At 45.5% G+C, this 18223-nt stretch overlaps 1 protein-coding gene across 1 annotated transcript in view; it reads right to left on the bottom strand.

Annotated features, from left to right (window-relative positions):
* Positions 1-18223, bottom strand: part of LOC311119465 (uncharacterized protein) — a gene marked incomplete at its 5' end in the record, with an annotated part of 72462 nt that overhangs the window by 29256 nt on the left and 24983 nt on the right. The gene's annotated exons all lie outside the window — the stretch shown is intronic.

Genomic DNA, 18223 nt, shown 5'->3' with positions numbered 1-18223 from the left:
TCCTGCGCCAGTGCCACGTGCTGTAGCGCCAGTAAGAGTGCACAGCCCTGTAAGTCCTGTGCTGATGCCTCACACATATTGTGTGGAAATAGGCATTCAGCCAGGACGGGTTGTGTCAGCTCTCCGCTCCAGACCTCCAGTCCGCCTCCACAGTCCGGCCCGGCCCGTTCCGGCTCCCCGCACCAAGCCAGTGGTGCGTGTTCCCAGGCCAGCCCGGCCTGTTCCTGTCCCTCGCACCAAGCCAGTGGTGCGCGTCGCCAGCCCGGTCCGGCCTGTTCCTGTCCCTCGCACCAAGGCAGTGGTGCGCGTCGCCAGCCCGGTCCGGCCTGTTCCTGTCCCTCGCACCAAGACAGTGGTGCGCGTCGCCAGCCCGGTCCGGCCTGTTCCTGTCCCTCGCACCAAGCCAGTGGTGCGCGTCGCCAGCCCGGTCCGGCCTGTTCCTGTCCCTCGCACCAAGCCAGTGGTGCGCGTCGCCAGCCCGGTCCGGCCTGTTCCTGTCCCTCGCACCAAGGCAGTGGTGCGCGTCGCCAGCCCGGTCCGGCCTGTTCCTGTCCCTCGCACCAAGCCAGTGGTGCGCGTCGCCAGCCCGGTCCGGCCTGTTCCTGTCCCTCGCACCAAGCCAGTGGTGCGCGTCGCCAGCCCGGTCCGGCCTGTTCCTGTCCCTCGCACCAAGCCAGTGGTGCGCGTCGCCAGCCCGGTCCGGCCTGTTCCTGTCCCTCGCACCAAGGCAGTGGTGCGCGTCGCCAGCCCGGTCCGGCCTGTTCCTGTCCCTCGCACCAAGCCAGTGGTGCGCGTCGCCAGCCCGGTCCGGCCTGTTCCTGTCCCTCGCACCAAGCCAGTGGTGCGCGTCGCCAGCCCGGTCCGGCCTGTTCCTGTCCCTCGCACCAAGCCAGTGGTGCGCGTCGCCAGCCCGGTCCGGCCTGTTCCTGTCCCTCGCACCAAGCCAGTGGTGCGCGTCGCCAGCCCGGTCCGGCCTGTTCCTGTCCCTCGCACCAAGCCAGTGGTGCGCGTCGCCAGCCCGGTCCGGCCTGTTCCTGTCCCTCGCACCAAGCCAGTGGTGCGCGTCGCCAGCCCGGTCCGGCCTGTTCCTGTCCCTCGCACCAAGCCAGTGGTGCGCGTCGTCTGCCCGGTCCGGCCCGTTCCTAATCCCCGCACCAAGCCAGTGGTGCGCGTCGCCAGCCTGGTCCGGCCCGTTCCTGTCCCTCGCACCAAGCCAGTGGTGCGCGTCGCCAGCCCGGTCCGGCCTGTTCCTGTCCCTCGCACCAAGCCAGTGGTGCGCGTCGCCAGCCCGGTCCGGCCTGTTCCTGTCCCTCGCACCAAGCTAGTGGTGCGCGTCGCCAGCCCGGTCCGGCCTGTTCCTGTCCCTCGCACCAAGCCAGTGGTGCGCGTCGCCAGCCCGGTCCGGCCTGTTCCTGTCCCTCGCACCAAGGCAGTGGTGCGCGTCGCCAGCCCGGTCCGGCTTGTTCCTGTCCCTCGCACCAAGACAGTGGTGCGCGTCGCCAGCCCGGTCCGGCCTGTTCCTGTCCCTCGCACCAAGCCAGTGGTGCGCGTCGCCAGCCCGGTCCGGCCTGTTCCTGTCCCTCGCACCAAGCCAGTGGTGCGCGTCGCCAGCCCGGTCCGGCCTGTTCCTGTCCCTCGCACCAAGCCAGTGGTGCGCGTCGTCTGCCCGGTCCGGCCCGTTCCTGCTCCCCGCACCAAGCCAGTGGTGCGTGTGTCCAGTCCGGCACGGCCCGTGCCTGTTCCACCGGTGCCTGGTCCGGCACCGGTCAGCTGCTCCACTCCGGAGTCAGAGCAATCCGCTCCACCGGGGTCCGGTCCAACTCCAGTCAGCGGATCCACTCCGGAGCCTGTGCAATCCGCTCCACCGGTGTCCAGTCCAGCTCCGGCCAGCAGCTCCAGTCCGGAGCCGGTAAGGTCTGGTCCACCGTCGTCGGGTCCAGCTCCAGTCAGCGGGACCTGACCAGGGGCACAACGGGGAGGTGGAGAAAAGGTGGTGGTCACGCCCGGAGCCGGATCCGCCTCCGAGGCGGAATACCCACCCGGCCCCTACCCTCTTGTGTTTGTGTGGCGCGGTCGCAGTCCGCGCCTTTGGGGGGGGGGGGGGGGGGGGTACTGTCACGCCCTGGCTCCGGGGACTCTTAAATGTTGAGCCAGGGTGTGGATTTTCTATGTTTAGTTTTCTATGTTTTTTGTTCTAGATCGTTAAGTTCTATGTTGGCCAGGGTGGTTCCCAATCAGAGGCAGCTGTAGCTCGTTGTCTCTGATTGGGGACCATACTTAGGCAGCCTGTTGGCACCAGTTAGTTTGTGGGATCTTAATCCGTAAAGGTTTGGTGTGTGTAACCTCAGGACTTCACTTATCGTTTCGTTTTGTTGTTTTGTTCGTGTGTTGTGTATCAATAAAGATGTACGCTTATCACGCTGCGCCTTGGTTCCACGAGTCATCAGTCAACGTGCGTGACAAGAACACATTTTCAAGAAATATTCTATCATGTGACTAAATGTATCCAGAGTATTTTCAGATTTTGTTTTTATTAATTTAGGCGAAAAATATAGTAAATGTAAAATGTACATGATTTTCTTCTGTAAGAAACATTTCTATTTAGCCCTATCGATATATGACAATTCCCACGAGTGTAAAGGGTTAAGGAGATTGTTGGAAGCAGTCGGACTTAAAGAGCCATGGATCCTAGACTCAAGCCTTGCCACTGCTCAAGACTCGGTTAAAGGAGTCGACCCTCACAATATCTTTTGAAGTTAGCATTAGCATTTTCCCCTTAGATTCCCAGTGAAAATCTGCCTCAGAGAAGCTCACCGTACGCGCACACACACACACACACACACACACACACACACACAAACACACTCAAGACTAGGAGAGGCAGAGCTCAAAATTCAGGAGGCTGGACCTCATTCTGCGTGCTCTTGCAGCCTGAGGTCAAAAATGGAAAGTAGACCCGTACCTTTTCATTCTTAACTGAAAGCAGAAATCAATAGCTACAGCTAGTGAAAAATCTAAATCAAATATCAGACATCTTAAAACTGCTCTCAACCTTTTTCTCTGAAAAAAACGCCCTGAGCAATTGTGAACTGGAGAAGGAGTAAAAGGGTTGGAAGCCTTTGCAGTTCTCACATTCTTACCACACAATGACGAGGGTAGTGCTTTACTAACCCTAGCACGTACCACACACACACACACACACACGCACGCATACACACACACACACACACACACACACACACACACGCACGCACACATGCACAAATTCACACACACACATCTAGGAAAGTTGTGACGCTGGTTATTCAGGCTGCAACAAAGCAAACAAAAACATGAAACCACACAGGCCGAGAGTCTATTTGTCTCAAAGGGCACATATAATCCTTCATTTAGCGCCAGGCTAAAACACCTATCCACTGTTTCCCTGTCTCCGTCACTCATAGACCACAGTGCATGTGGATACTACGGCCAGTCTTAAGTGAATCCATGCCTGGGCTAGATCAATAGGTCAGGGACTTGAGAGGACAGAGGGGTCAGCAACATTTAACCTTCGTTTCCCCTTTTTCCTCATCAACCAGCTTATCTACTCTGGATTGGAAAGTCACGGTGTATTAATCCAATAACATGGTTAAATCATCACTTTGTATGAAAATGCCTTTCTTAGAATGATCTTACACCATAACCCTAAGCAGCTAACACTCGACCTTCAACAGAGAAAGCCAAAGCCTCACAGCCAATGACAGAGAGTAACAGGCCATCTCAATAGACTATAATGTGTCCATAATTGTGAAAAACAACTAAGCATGAAGAGACTGCTTGGTAGAGAAGCTGGCTGTAAACCTCCAGTTTCAGTCCAAGTGGCTAGCACATGCTTTAGCCACCCATTTAAACCCTTGGTCATATCTCTGTTTCTGCTGTTGTAAGGCTGACTGACAATGCTCGGGCTTCACCCTTCACCGCCTGTCAATCATGTCGGCACCCACACAGAAAATTCCCCGTTGGAAAAGGAGGTTGAGTTGAAAGAATAAAATACTCTCTCTTTGACCGATAGCGGTTTAGCTTTTTGGGGATTCACTTTTTTTTCCCCCACAATGGCTCTTAAAATGCGGCCCCGATACATAAGCTCCTTGTAGTGCAAATCGCATTTTAATTAGGTCTATCCCTGGCTAACAATCTTCTTCTTCCTGCTCCAGCCCCCCACCCCTTGGATTACCTTCTGAGGTTGTGTCCACCTAAGCCGATCAGACTCCCTCCTGCCTAGCCTGTTTAACCCTGCACCTCCTGGTGGCTCTCTCTGTGGGTCTCCTTTTCTCTGGTAGGTCTTCCACTCACCACCTTTTCCCCATTTGTATTACTCTCTTCAACTTCCTGTCCTCCTCTCTTTGTCCATCCGCTCCTATAATATTATTGTACACCTCAGTTCCAAAAAAAGCCTCCAATTATAGCCTTTTTGCTCCAGCAGACAACAAACAGTATTGGTTTGGGCTTACAAAACGTCAGCAAAACCTCCTTAACCTCTCCAAACCCTCGCACACAGCTCGTTTAACGGCTGCCATGCTGCATCTCCCTTTCTTTCTTTCTTTCTTTCTTTCTTTCTTTCTTTCTTTCTTTCTTTCTTTCTTTCTTTCTTTCTTTCTTTCTTTCTTTCTTTCTTTCTTTCTTTCTTTCTTTCTTTCTTTCTTTCTTTCTTTCTTTCTTTCTTTCTTTCTTTAAAAGGCAGGTGGTTTACATTTTCCTATTCTATGCAAGCTTGTGAAAGAATGCATACATTATAGATTGAAAGAGCTGATCTGAGACAGGGGAAAAGAGATAGGGTGGTGGGTGAGGAAAGGAGGGAGGGAAATAGGGTGATGGGAGAGGGAAGGAGGGAGATAGGGTTGGGGGGGTTATGTATCAAACAAAGCTCCCATGGAAGGATTCTCAGCTCAGGCGCACCAGGCCACGGTGTCGCTGGTGTAATCGGCCGCTGGATACATGGATATGACATTTTAATATTGAATGTTGCCATGCACTTTGTCTGGTAAAAATATGTGCAGATGAAAGGTGGATCCCACGTGGAGGTTGACAGGGATAAGAAACCCGTTGGATCTCCCCGTGCAGAACACAGGCGCCCGGGCTCCCACCATGACAGGCAGGTGGTGTGATCCGACCTGTCAGCCGCAATCTCTCCTGCCGCCCACCCGCTCCCCCTCCCTCCCCTGGCCTGCTCCCAACCCTGTGCCTGAGCTCTGTGGAGTCCCTGGGGTCCTGCACCTTAGCCCCCTGCCTGCACCACAGAACACCCCACCTGTCCACTCGTCTGGCTGTCAGTCTGCTTATCTGTCAGTTCTTCCACAGACCATGGGCCAACTGTTTCTGACTGTCTCCAGCCGTGTAATACTGTTTCTGACTGTCTCTAGCCTTGTAATACTGTTTCTGAGTCTGTCTCCAGCCTTGTAATACTGTTTCTGACTGTCTCATGCCTTGTAATATTGCTTCTGACTGTCTCTAGCCATTTAATACTGTTTCTGACTGTCTCCAGACATGTAATCTCTCCTGCCGCCCACCCGCTCCCCCTTCCTCCCCTGGCCTGCTCCCAACCCTGTGCCTGAGCTCTGTGGTGTCCCTGGGGTCCTGCACCTTAGCCCCCTGCCTGCACCACAGAACACCCCACCTGTCCACTCGTCTGGCTGTCAGTCTGCTTATCTACTAGTTCTTCCACAGACCATGGGCCAACTCCTTGGAATATAAAGAAATTGTATGTCTACGTGTGAAAGAGAGAAAGAGAGAGCGATAGAGAAAAAGAGAGAGAGAGAAGAAAGAAAGAAAGAAAGAAAGAAAGAAAGAAAGAAAGAAAGAAAGAAAGAAAGAAAGAAAGAAAGAAAGAAAGAAAGAAAGAAAGAAAGAAAGAAAGAAAGCGAGAGAGAAAGAGAGAGAGAGAGAAAGAGAGAGAGATAGAGAGAAAGAGGGAAAGAAAGAATGAAAGAGAGAAATAAAGGAGAGAGAGGGAAAGAAAGAAAGAAAGAAAGAAAGAAAGAAAGAAAGAAAGAAAGAAAGAAAGAAAGAAAGAAAGAAAGAAAGAAAGAAAGAAAGAAAGAAAGAAAGAAAGAAAGAAAGAAAGAAAGAAAGAGAGAGAGAAAGAGAGAGAATGTAAGCCTATTCAAAGGACTGCAAAGCCTTGAAGTAGATTCAATGTTTAAGGACACTTTTGTTCTGTTTTCTCTGCACCCGACTACATCAGCTCTAAGGACCCCAGCTGGAGTCTGCCTCTAAATGCAGTGCTTTTATGTAGACACACCCACTATATTTAACCTTCATCCCTCAAACAGTGTCGTGAGTCACTGCTTACAGCAGGGGATCATCCGTCGTCACAGGCCCTCTCATTAGGCAACTTCTTGCCAGTTAGTAACAAACACGTCTTACCTGTTCCAGACAAACACCTCTAATCACAAGGATACAATGACGGTATTATATATGGATAATGCTTGAAGTACTTACAGTAAACTCTAACTAGTGCTAGCACATGTTAGTGGCCGTCTGTGTTTTTGGTTTATTCAGACAGTTATGGGTGGTTGTGGTTTACAAGGACTTCTGAGTGGGGGGCGTAAGCCATGTCCCGGACTGGAAAAGGATCATGCATTAACTCAGGAAGGATTGCTATGCTAATACCTGGCGAACAAGTGGATTACCGTGGGTCAAAATGGATTAGCTATCGGTGCTTTGTTCAATCCCGAGATCCCCCGCCGAAACCTCATCTCATTTAAATCAACCAAAACCTTAGGGCCAAATTAAGACCTGTCTGACACAGAGGCGACACCCCCTACCTTCTGAGATCTGTCCTGAACAAGATAGGCTTACAAAGAGCATGTTCCAACTGATAAAGGCTGTAGTTCCTCCATAAAATACATTTCTGTGTAAGTTTGAAAGTTCATATATTTTCCTGACTCTCTGCTTCTCAATATTTCTCTCTCATGATATCTGTCATTGTTCATCATATTTTTTCCCCAGACTCCCTATCTTTAATTTTATCCCTTGTACATCTCTCTGCCATCTCGAACTTTTCTCAGTCTATAACTCTCGTTTTATCTGCTCAGTTTTCAGTGTTTCTGACTGTCTCCAGCATTGTAAAACTGTTTCTGAGTCAGTCTCCAGCCGCGTAATACTGTTTCCGACTGTATCCAACCTTGTAATACTGTTTCTGAATCTGTCTCCAGCCACGTAATACTGTTCCTGACTGTCTCCAGCCTTGTAATACTGTTTCTGACTGACTCCAGCCATGTAATACTGTTTCCGACTGACTACAGCCATGTAATACTGTTTATGACTGTCTCCAGCCATGTAATACTGTTCCTGACTGTCTCCAGCCTTGTAATACTGTTGCTGACTATCTCCAGCCTTGTAATACGGTTTCTGACTGTCTCCAGCCTTGAAATACTGTTTCTGACTGACTCCAGCCATGTAATACTGTTTCTGACTGTCTCCAGCCGTGTAATACTGTTCCTGACTGTTTCCAGCCTTATAATACTGTTCCTGACTGTCTCAGGCCTTGTAATACTGTTTCAGACTGTATCCAGCCTTGTAATACTGTTTCTGACTGTCTCAGGCCTTGTAATACTGTTTCTGACTGTCTCCAGCATTTTAATACTGTTTCTGAAACTGTCTCCAGCCTTGTAATACTGTTTCTGAATCTGTCTCCTGCCTTGTAATACTGTTTCTGACTGTCTCAGGCCTTGTAATACTGTTTCAGACTGTCTCCAGCCTTGTAATACTGTTTCTGAAACTGTCTCCAGCCTTGTAATACTGTTTCTGAAACTGTCTCCAGCCTTGTAATACTGCTTCTGACTGTCTCCAGCAATTTAATACTGTTTCTGACTGTCTCCAGCCTTGTAATACTGCTTCTGACTGTCTCCAGCCATTTAATACTGTTTCTGACTGTCTCCAGACATGTAATACATTTTCTGACTGTTCCAGCCTTGTAATACTGTTTCTGACTTCTCCAGCCTTGTAAAACTGTTCCTGAAACTGTCTCCAGCCTTGTAATACTGTTTCTGAAACTGTCTCCAGCCTTGTAATACTGTTTGTGACTGACTCCAGCCATGTAATACTGTTTCCGACTGACTACAGCCATAAGACTGTTTCCAGCCTTATAATACTGTTTCTGACTGTCTCAGGCCTTGTAATACTGTTTCCGACTGTCTCCAGCCTTTTAATACTGTTTCTGAAACTGTCTCCAGCCTTGTAATACTGTTTCTGAATCTGTCTCCAGCCTTGTAATACTGTTTCAGACTGTCTCCAGCCTTGTAATACTGTTTCTGAAACTGTCTCCAGCCTTGTAATACTGTTTCTGAAACTGTCTCCAGCCTTGTAATACTGTTTCTGAAACTGTCTCCAGCCTTGTAATACTGTTTCTGAAACTGTCTCCAGCCTTGTAATACTGCTTCTGACTGTCTCCAGCAATTTAATACTGTTTCTGACTGTCTCCAGACATGTAATACTGTTTCTGACTGTCTCCAGCCGTGTAATACTGTTCCTGACTGTTTCCAGCCTTATAATACTGTTCCTGACTGTCTAAGGCCTTGTAATACTGTTTCAGAATGTATCAAGCCTTGTAATACTGTTTCTGACTGTCTGAACTGATAAAGGCTGTAGTTCCTCCATAAAATACATTTCTGTGTAAGTTTGAAAGTTCATTTATTTTCCTGTCTCTCTGCTTCTCAATATTTCTCTCTCATGATTTCTGTCATTGTTCATCATATTTTTTCCCCAGACTCCCTATCTTTAATTTTATCCCTTGTACATCTCTCTGCCATCTCGAACTTTTCTCAGTCTATAACTCTCGTTTTATCTGCTCAGTTTTCAGTGTTTCTGACTGTCTCCAGCATTGTAAAACTGTTTCTGAGTCAGTCTCCAGCCGCGTAATACTGTTTCCGACTGTATCCAACCTTGTAATACTGTTTCTGAATCTGTCTCCGGCCACGTAATACTGTTCCTGACTGTCTCCAGCCTTGTAATACTGTTTCTGACTGACTCCAGCCATGTAATACTGTTTCCGACTGACTACAGCCATGTAATACTGTTTATGACTGTCTCCAGCCATGTAATACTGTTCCTGACTGTCTCCAGCCTTGTAATACTGTTGCTGACTATCTCCAGCCTTGTAATACGGTTTCTGACTGTCTCCAGCCTTGAAATACTGTTTCTGACTGACTCCAGCCATGTAATACTGTTTCTGACTGTCTCCAGCCGTGTAATACTGTTCCTGACTGTTTCCAGCCTTATAATACTGTTCCTGACTGTCTCAGGCCTTGTAATACTGTTTCAGACTGTATCCAGCCTTGTAATACTGTTTCTGACTGTCTCAGGCCTTGTAATACTGTTTCTGACTGTCTCCAGCATTTTAATACTGTTTCTGAAACTGTCTCCAGCCTTGTAATACTGTTTCTGAATCTGTCTCCAGCCTTGTAATACTGTTTCTGACTGTCTCAGGCCTTGTAATACTGTTTCAGACTGTCTCCAGCCTTGTAATACTGTTTCTGAAACTGTCTCCAGCCTTGTAATACTGTTTCTGAAACTGTCTCCAGCCTTGTAATACTGCTTCTGACTGTCTCCAGCAATTTAATACTGTTTCTGACTGTCTCCAGACATGTAATACAGTTTCTGACTGTCTCCAGCCTTGTAATACTGCTTCTGACTGTCTCCAGCCATTTAATACTGTTTCTGACTGTCTCCAGACATGTAATACATTTTCTGACTGTTCCAGCCTTGTAATACTGTTTCTGACTTCTCCAGCCTTGTAAAACTGTTCCTGAAACTGTCTCCAGCCTTGTAATACTGTTTCTGAAACTGTCTCCAGCCTTGTAATACTGTTTGTGACTGTCTCGAGTCTTATAATACTGTTTGTGACTGTCTTCAGCCGTGTAATGCTGTTTCTGTAACTGTTTCCAGCCTTGTAATACTGTTTTTGAAATCGTCTCCAGCCTTGTAATACTGTTTCTGACTGTCTCCAGCCTTGTAATAAAGTGTCTGAGTCTGTCTTCAGCCGTGTAATAATGTTCCTGACTGTCTCCAGCCATGTAATACTGTTCCTGACTGTCTCCAGCCTTGTAATACGGTTTCTGACTGTCTCCAGCCTTTTAATACTGTTTCTGACTGACTCCAGCCATGTAATACTGTTTCTGACTGTCTCAGGCCTTGTAATACTGTTCCTGACTGTTTCCAGCCTTATAATACTGTTCCTGACTGTCTCAGGCCTTGTAATACTGTTTCAGACTGTATCCAGCCTTGTAATACTGTTTCTGACTGTCTCAGGCCTTGTAATACTGTTTCCGACTGTCTCCAGCCTTTTAATACTGTTTCTGAAACTGTCTCCAGCCTTGTAATACTGTTTCTGAAACTGTCTCCAGCCTTGTAATACTGTTTCTGAATCTGTCTCCAGCCTTGTAATACTGTTTCAGACTGTCTCCAGCCTTGTAATACTGTTTCTGAAACTGTCTCCAGCCTTGTAATACTGTTTCTGAAACTGTCTCCAGCCTTGTAATACTGTTTCTGAAACTGTCTCCAGCCTTGTAATACTGCTTCTGACTGTCTCCAGCAATTTAATACTGTTTCTGACTGTCTCCAGACATGTAATACTGTTTCTGAAACTGTCTCCAGCCTTGTAATACTGCTTCTGACTGTCTCCAGCAATTTAATACTGCTTCTGACTGTCTCCAGCCATTTAATACTGTTTCTGACTGTCTCCAGACATGTAATACAGTGTCTGACTGTTCCAGCCTTGTAATACTGTTTCTGACTGTCTCCAGCCTTGTAAAACTGTTCCTGAAACTGTCTCCAGCCTTGTAATACTGTTTCTGAAACTGTCTCCAGCCTTGTAATACTGTTTGTGACTGTCTCGAGTCTTGTAATACTGTTTGTGACTGTCTTCAGCCGTGTAATACTGTTTCTGTAACTGTTTCCAGCCTTGTAAAACTGTTTTTGAAATCGTCTCCAGCCTTGAAATACTGTTAATGACTGTTTCCAGCCTTGTAATACTGTTTCTGAGTCTGTCTCCAGCAATATAATATTGTTTCTGACTGTCTCCAGCCTTGTAATACTGTTTCTGACTGTCTCCAGCCTTGTAATAAAGTGTCTGAGTCTGTCTTCAGCCGTGTAATAATGTTCCTGACTGTCTCCAGCCATGTAATACTGTTCCTGACTGTCTCCAGCCTTGTAATACTGTTTCTGACTGTCTCCAGCCGTGTAATACTGTTCCTGACTGTTTCCAGCCTGATAATACTGTTCCTGACTGTCTCAGGCCTTGTAATACTGTTTCAGACTGTATCCAGCCTTGTAATACTGTTTCTGACTGTCTCAGGCCTTGTAATACTGTTTCCGACTGTCTCCAGCCTTTTAATACTGTTTATGAAACTGTCTCCAGCCTTGTAATACTGTTTCTGAATCTGTCTCCAGCCTTGTAATACTGTTTCAGACTGTCTCCAGCCTTGTAATACTGTTTCTGAAACTGTATCCAGGCTTGTAATACTGTTTCTGAAACTGTCTCCAGCCTTGTAATACTGTTTCTGAAACTGTCTCCAGCCTTGTAATACTGCTTCTGACTGTCTCCAGCCTTGTAATACTGCTTCTGACTGTCTCCAGCCATTTAATACTGTTTCTGACTGTCTCCAGACATGTAATACAGTTTCTGACTTCTCCAGCCTTGTAAAACTGTTCCTGAAACTGTCTCCAGCCTTGTAATACTGTTTCTGAAACTGTCTCCAGCCTTGTAATACTGTTTGTGACTGTCTCGAGTCTTGTAATACTGTTTGTGACTGTCTTCAGCCGTGTAATACTGTTTCTGTAACTGTTTCCAGCCTTGTAATACTGTTTTTGAAATGGTCTCCAGCCTTGAAATACTGCTAATGACTGTTTCCAGCCTTGTAATACTGTTTCTGAGTCTGTCTCCAGCAATATAATACTATTTCTGACTGTCTCCAGCCTTGTAATACTGTTTCTGACTGTCTCCAGCCTTGTAATAAAGTGTCTGAGTCTGTCTTCAGCCGTGTAATAACGTTCCTGACTGTCTCCAGCCATGTAATACTGTTCCTGACTGTCTCCAGCCTTGTAATACTGTTTCTGACTGTCTCCAGCCGTGTAATACTGTTCCTGACTGTTTCCAGCCTGATAATACTGTTCCTGACTGTCTCAGGCCTTGTAATACTGTTTCAGACTGTATCCAGCCTTGTAATACTGTTTCTGACTGTCTCAGGCCTTGTAATACTGTTTCCGACTGTCTCCAGCCTTTTAATACTGTTTATGAAACTGTCTCCAGCCTTGTAATACTGTTTCTGAATCTGTCTCCAGCCTTGTAATACTGTTTCAGACTGTCTCCAGCCTTGTAATACTGTTTCTGAAACTGTATCCAGGCTTGTAATACTGTTTCTGAAACTGTCTCCAGCCTTGTAATACTGTTTCTGAAACTGTCTCCAGCCTTGTAATACTGCTTCTGACTGTCTCCAGCCATTTAATACTGTTTCTGACTGTCTCCAGACATGTAATACAGTTTCTGACTTCTCCAGCCTTGTAAAACTGTTCCTGAAACTGTCTCCAGCCTTGTAATACTGTTTCTGAAACTGTCTCCAGCCTTGTAATACTGTTTGTGACTGTCTCGAGTCTTGTAATACTGTTTGTGACTGTCTTCAGCCGTGTAATACTGTTTCTGTAACTGTTTCCAGCCTTGTAATACTGTTTTTGAAATGGTCTCCAGCCTTGAAATACTGCTAATGACTGTTTCCAGCCTTGTAATACTGTTTCTGAGTCTGTCTCCAGCAATATAATACTATTTCTGACTGTCTCCAGCCTTGTAATACTGTTTCTGACTGTCTCCAGCCTTGTAATAAAGTGTCTGAGTCTGTCTTCAGCCGTGTAATAATGTTCCTGACTGTCTCCAGCCATGTAATACTGTTTCTGACTGTCTCCAGCCTTTTAATACTGTTTCTGACTGACTCCAGCCATGTAATACTGTTTCTGAATGTCTCCAGCCGTGTAATACTGTTCCTGACTGTTTCCAGCCTTATAATACTGTTCCTGACTGTCTAAGGCCTTGTAATACTGTTTCAGACTGTATCCAGCCTTGTAATACTGTTTCTGACTGTCTCAGGCCTTGTAATACTGTTTCCGACTGTCTCCAGCCTTTTAATACTGTTTCTGAAACTGTCTCCAGCCTTGTAATACTGTTTCTGAATCTGTCTCCAGCCTTGTAATACTGTTTCAGACTGTCTCCAGCCTTGTAATACTGTTTCTGAAACTGTCTCCAGCCTTGTAATACTGTTTCTGAAACTGTCTCCAGCCTTGTAATACTGTTTCTGAAACTGTCTCCAGCCTTGTAATACTGTTTCTGAAACTGTCTCCAGCCTTGTAATACTGCTTCTGACTGTCTCCAGCAATTTAATACTGTTTCTGACTGTCTCCAGACATGTAATACTGTTTCTGAAACTGTCTCCAGCCTTGTAATACTGCTTCTGACTGTCTCCAGCCATTTAATACTGTTTCTGACTGTCTCTAGACATGTAATACAGTGTCTGACTGTTCCAGCCTTGTAATACTGTTTCTGACTGTCTCCAGCCTTGTAAAACTGTTCCTGAAACTGTCTCCAGCCTTGTAATACTGTTTCTGAAACTGTCTCCAGCCTTGTAATACTGTCTATGACTGTCTCGAGTCTTGTAATACTGTTTGTGACTGTCTTCAGCCGTGTAATACTGTTTCTGTAACTGTTTCCAGCCTTGTAATACTGTTTTTGAAATGGTCTCCAGCCTTGAAATACTGTTAATGACTGTTTCCAGCCTTGTAATACTGTTTCTGAGTCTGTCTCCAGCAATATAATATTGTTTCTGACTGTCTCCAGCCTTGTAATATTGTTTCTGACTGTCTCCAGCCTTGTAATAAAGTGTCTGAGTCTGTCTTCAGCCGTGTAATAATGTTCCTGACTGTCTCCAGCCATGTAATACTGTTCCTGACTGTCTCCAGCCTTGTAATACTGTTTCTGACTGTCTCCAGCCGTGTAATACTGTTCCTGACTGTTTCCAGCCTGATAATACTGTTCCTGACTGTCTCAGGCCTTGTAATACTGTTTCAGACTGTATCCAGCCTTGTAATACTGTTTCTGACTGTCTCAGGCCTTGTAATACTGTTTCAGACTGTCTCCAGCCTTGTAATACTGTTTCTGAAACTGTCTCCAGCCTTGTAATACTGTTTCTGAAACTGTCTCCAGCCTTGTAATACTGCTTCTGACTGTCTCCAGCAATTTAATACTGTTTCTGACTGTCTCCAGACATGTAATACTGTTTCTGACTGTCTCCAGCCTTGTAATACTGCTTCTGACTGTCTCCAGCCATTTAATACTGTTTCTGACTGTCTCCAGACATGTAATACATTTTCTGACTGTTCCAGCCTTGTAATACTGTTTCTGACTTCTCCAGCCTTGTAAAACTGTTCCTGAAACTGTCTCCAGCCTTGTAATACTGTTTCTGAAACTGTCTCCAGCCTTGTAATACTGTTTGTGACTGTAAAGAGTCTTGTAATACTGTTTGTGACTGTCTTCAGCCGTGTAATACTGTTTCTGTAACTGTTTCCAGCCTTGTAATACTGTTTTTGAAATGGTCTCCAGCCTTGAAATACTGTTAATGACTGTTTCCAGCCTTGTAATACTGTTTTTGAGTCTGTCTCCAGCAATATAATACTGTTTCTGACTGTCTCCAGCCTTGTAATACTGTTTCTGACTGTCTCCAGCAATTTAATACTGTTTCTGACTGTCTCCAGACATGTAATACTGTTTCTGACTGTCTCCAGCCTTGTAAAACTGTTCCTGAAACTGTCTCCAGCCTTGTAATACTGCTTCTGACTGTCTCCAGCCTTGTAATACTGTTTGTGACTGTCTCGAGTCTTGTAATACTGTTTGTGACTGTCTTCAGCCGTGTAATACTGTTTCTGTAACTGTTTCCAGCCTTGTAATACTGTTTTTGAAATGGTCTCCAGCCTTGAAATACTGTTAATGACTGTTTCCAGCCTTGTAATACTGTTTTTGAGTCTGTCTCCAGCAATATAATACTGTTTCTGACTGTCTCCAGCCTTGTAATACTGTTTCTGACTGTCTCCAGCAATTTAATACTGTTTCTGACTGTCTCCAGACATGTAATACTGTTTCTGACTGTCTCCAGCCTTGTAAAACTGTTCCTGAAACTGTCTCCAGCCTTGTAATACTGCTTCTGACTGTCTCCAGCCTTGTAATACTGTTTGTGACTGTCTCGAGTCTTGTAATACTGTTTGTGACTGTCTTCAGCCGTGTAATACTGTTTCTGTAACTGTTTCCAGCCTTGTAATACTGTTTTTGAAATGGTCTCCAGCCTTGAAATACTGTTAATGACTGTTTACAGCCTTGTAATACTGTTTCTGAGTCTGTCTCCAGCAATATAATACTGTTTCTGACTGTCTCGAGCCTTGTAATACTGTTTCTGACTGTCTCCAGCCTTGTAATAAAGTGTCTGAGTCTGTCTTCAGCCGTGTAATAATGTCCCTGACTGTCTGGAGCCATGTAATACTGTTCCTGACTGTCTCAGGCCTTGTAATACTGTTTCAGACTGTATCCAGCCTTGTAATACTGTTTCTGACTGTCTCAGGCCTTGTAATACTGTTTCCGACTGTCTCCAGCCTTTTAATACTATTTATGAAACTGTCTCCAGCCTTGTAATACTGTTTCTGAATCTGTCTCCAGCCTTGTAATACTGTTCTGAAACTGTCTCCAGCCTTGTAATACTGTTTCTGAAACTGTCTCCAGCCTTGTAATACTGCTTCTGACTGTCTCCAGCAATTTCATACTGTTTCTGACTGTCTCCAGACATGTAATACTGTTTCTGACTGTCTCCAGCCTTGTAATACTGCTTCTGACTGTCTCCAGCCATTTAATACTGTTTCTGACTGTCTCCAGACATGTAATACAGTTTCTGACTGTTCCAGCCTTGTAATACTGTTTCTGACTGTCTCCAACCTTGTAAAACTGTTCCTGAAACTGTCTCCAGCCTTGTAATACTGTTTCTGAAACTGTCTCCAGCCTTGTAATACTGTTTGTGACTGTCTCGAGTCTTGTAATACTGTTTGTGACTGTCTTCAGCCGTGTAATACTGTTTCTGTAACTGTTTCCAGCCTTGTAATACTGTTTTTAAAATGGTCTCCAGCCTTGAAATACTGTTAATGACTGTTTCCAGCCTTGTAATACTGTTTCTGAGTCTGTCTCCAGCAATATAATACTGTTTCTGACTGTCTCCAGCCTTGTAATACTGTTTCAGACTGTATCCAGCCTTGTAATACTGTTTCTGACTGTCTCAGGCCTTGTAATACTGTTTCCGACTGTCTCCAGCCTTTTAATACTGTTTATGAAACTGTCTCCAGCCTTGTAATACTGTTTCTGAATCTGTCTCCAGCCTTGTAATACTGTTTCAGACTGTCTCCAGCCTTGTAATACTGTTTCTGAAACTGTCTCCAGCCTTGTAATACTGTTTCTGAAACTGTCTCCAGCCTTGTAATACTGTTCTGAAACTGTCTCCAGCCTTGTAATACTGTTTCTGAAACTGTCTCCAGCCTTGTAATACTGCTTCTGACTGTCTCCAGCAATTTAATACTGTTTCTGACTGTCTCCAGACATGTAATACTGCTTCTGACTGTCTCCAGCCTTGTAATACTGCTTCTGACTGTCTCCAGCCATTTAATACTGTTTCTGACTGTCTCCAGACATGTAATACAGTTTCTGACTGTTCCAGCCTTGTAATACTGTTTCTGACTGTCTCCAACCTTGTAAAACTGTTCCTGAAACTGTCTCCAGCCTTGTAATACTGTTTCTGAAACTGTCTCCAGCCTTGTAATACTGTTTGTGACTGTCTCGAGTCTTGTAATACTGTTTGTGACTGTCTTCAGCCGTGTAATACTGTTTCTGTAACTGTTTCCAGCCTTGTAATACTGTTTTTGAAATGGTCTCCAGCCTTGAAATACTGTTAATGACTGTTTCCAGCCTTGTAATACTGTTTTTGAGTCTGTCTCCAGCAATATAATACTGTTTCTGACTGTCTCCAGCCTTGTAATACTGTTTCTGACTGTCTTCAGCCTTGTAATAAAGTGTCTGAGTCTGTCTTCAGCCGTGTAATAATGTTCCTGACTGTCTCCAGCCTTGTAATACGGTTTCTGACTGTCTCCAGCCTTGTAATACTGCTTCTGACTGTCTCCAGCCATTTAATACTGTTTCTGACTGTCTCCAGACATGTAATACAGTTTCTGACTGTTCCAGCCTTGTAATACTGTTTCTGACTGTCTCCAACCTTGTAAAACTGTTCCTGAAACTGTCTCCAGCCTTGTAATACTGTTTCTGAAACTGTCTCCAGCCTTGTAATACTGTTTGTGACTGTCTCGAGTCTTGTAATACTGTTTGTGACTGTCTTCAGCCGTGTAATACTGTTTCTGTAACTGTTTCCAGCCTTGTAATACTGTTTTTAAAATGGTCTCCAGCCTTGAAATACTGTTAATGACTGTTTCCAGCCTTGTAATACTGTTTCTGAGTCTGTCTCCAGCAATATAATACTGTTTCTGACTGTCTCCAGCCTTGTAATACTGTGTCAGACTGTATCCAGCCTTGTAATACTGTTTCTGACTGTCTCAGGCCTTGTAATACTGTTTCCGACTGTCTCCAGCCTTTTAATACTGTTTATGAAACTGTTTCCAGCCTTGTAATACTGTTTCTGAATCTGTCTCCAGCCTTGTAATACTGTTTCAGACTGTCTCCAGCCTTGTAATACTGTTTCTGAAACTGTCTCCAGCCTTGTAATACTGTTTCTGAAACTGTCTCCAGCCTTGTAATACTGTTCTGAAACTGTCTCCAGCCTTGTAATACTGTTTCTGAAACTGTCTCCAGCCTTGTAATACTGCTTCTGACTGTCTCCAGCAATTTAATACTGTTTCTGACTGTCTCCAGACATGTAATACTGTTTCTGACTGTCTCCAGCCTTGTAATACTGCTTCTGACTGTCTCCAGCCATTTAATACTGTTTCTGACTGTCTCCAGACATGTAATACAGTTTCTGACTGTTCCAGCCTTGTAATACTGTTTCTGACTGTCTCCAACCTTGTAAAACTGTTCCTGAAACTGTCTCCAGCCTTGTAATACTGTTTCTGAAACTGTCTCCAGCCTTGTAATACTGTTTGTGACTGTCTCGAGTCTTATAAAACT

The sequence above is a fragment of the Coregonus lavaretus genome (assembly GCF_964263955.1).
Source record: "Coregonus lavaretus genome assembly, contig: HAP1_SCAFFOLD_1643, whole genome shotgun sequence".
Classification (NCBI taxonomy): Eukaryota; Metazoa; Chordata; class Actinopteri; order Salmoniformes; family Salmonidae; genus Coregonus; species Coregonus lavaretus.
This window is presented reverse-complemented; position numbering and strand designations above follow the sequence as displayed.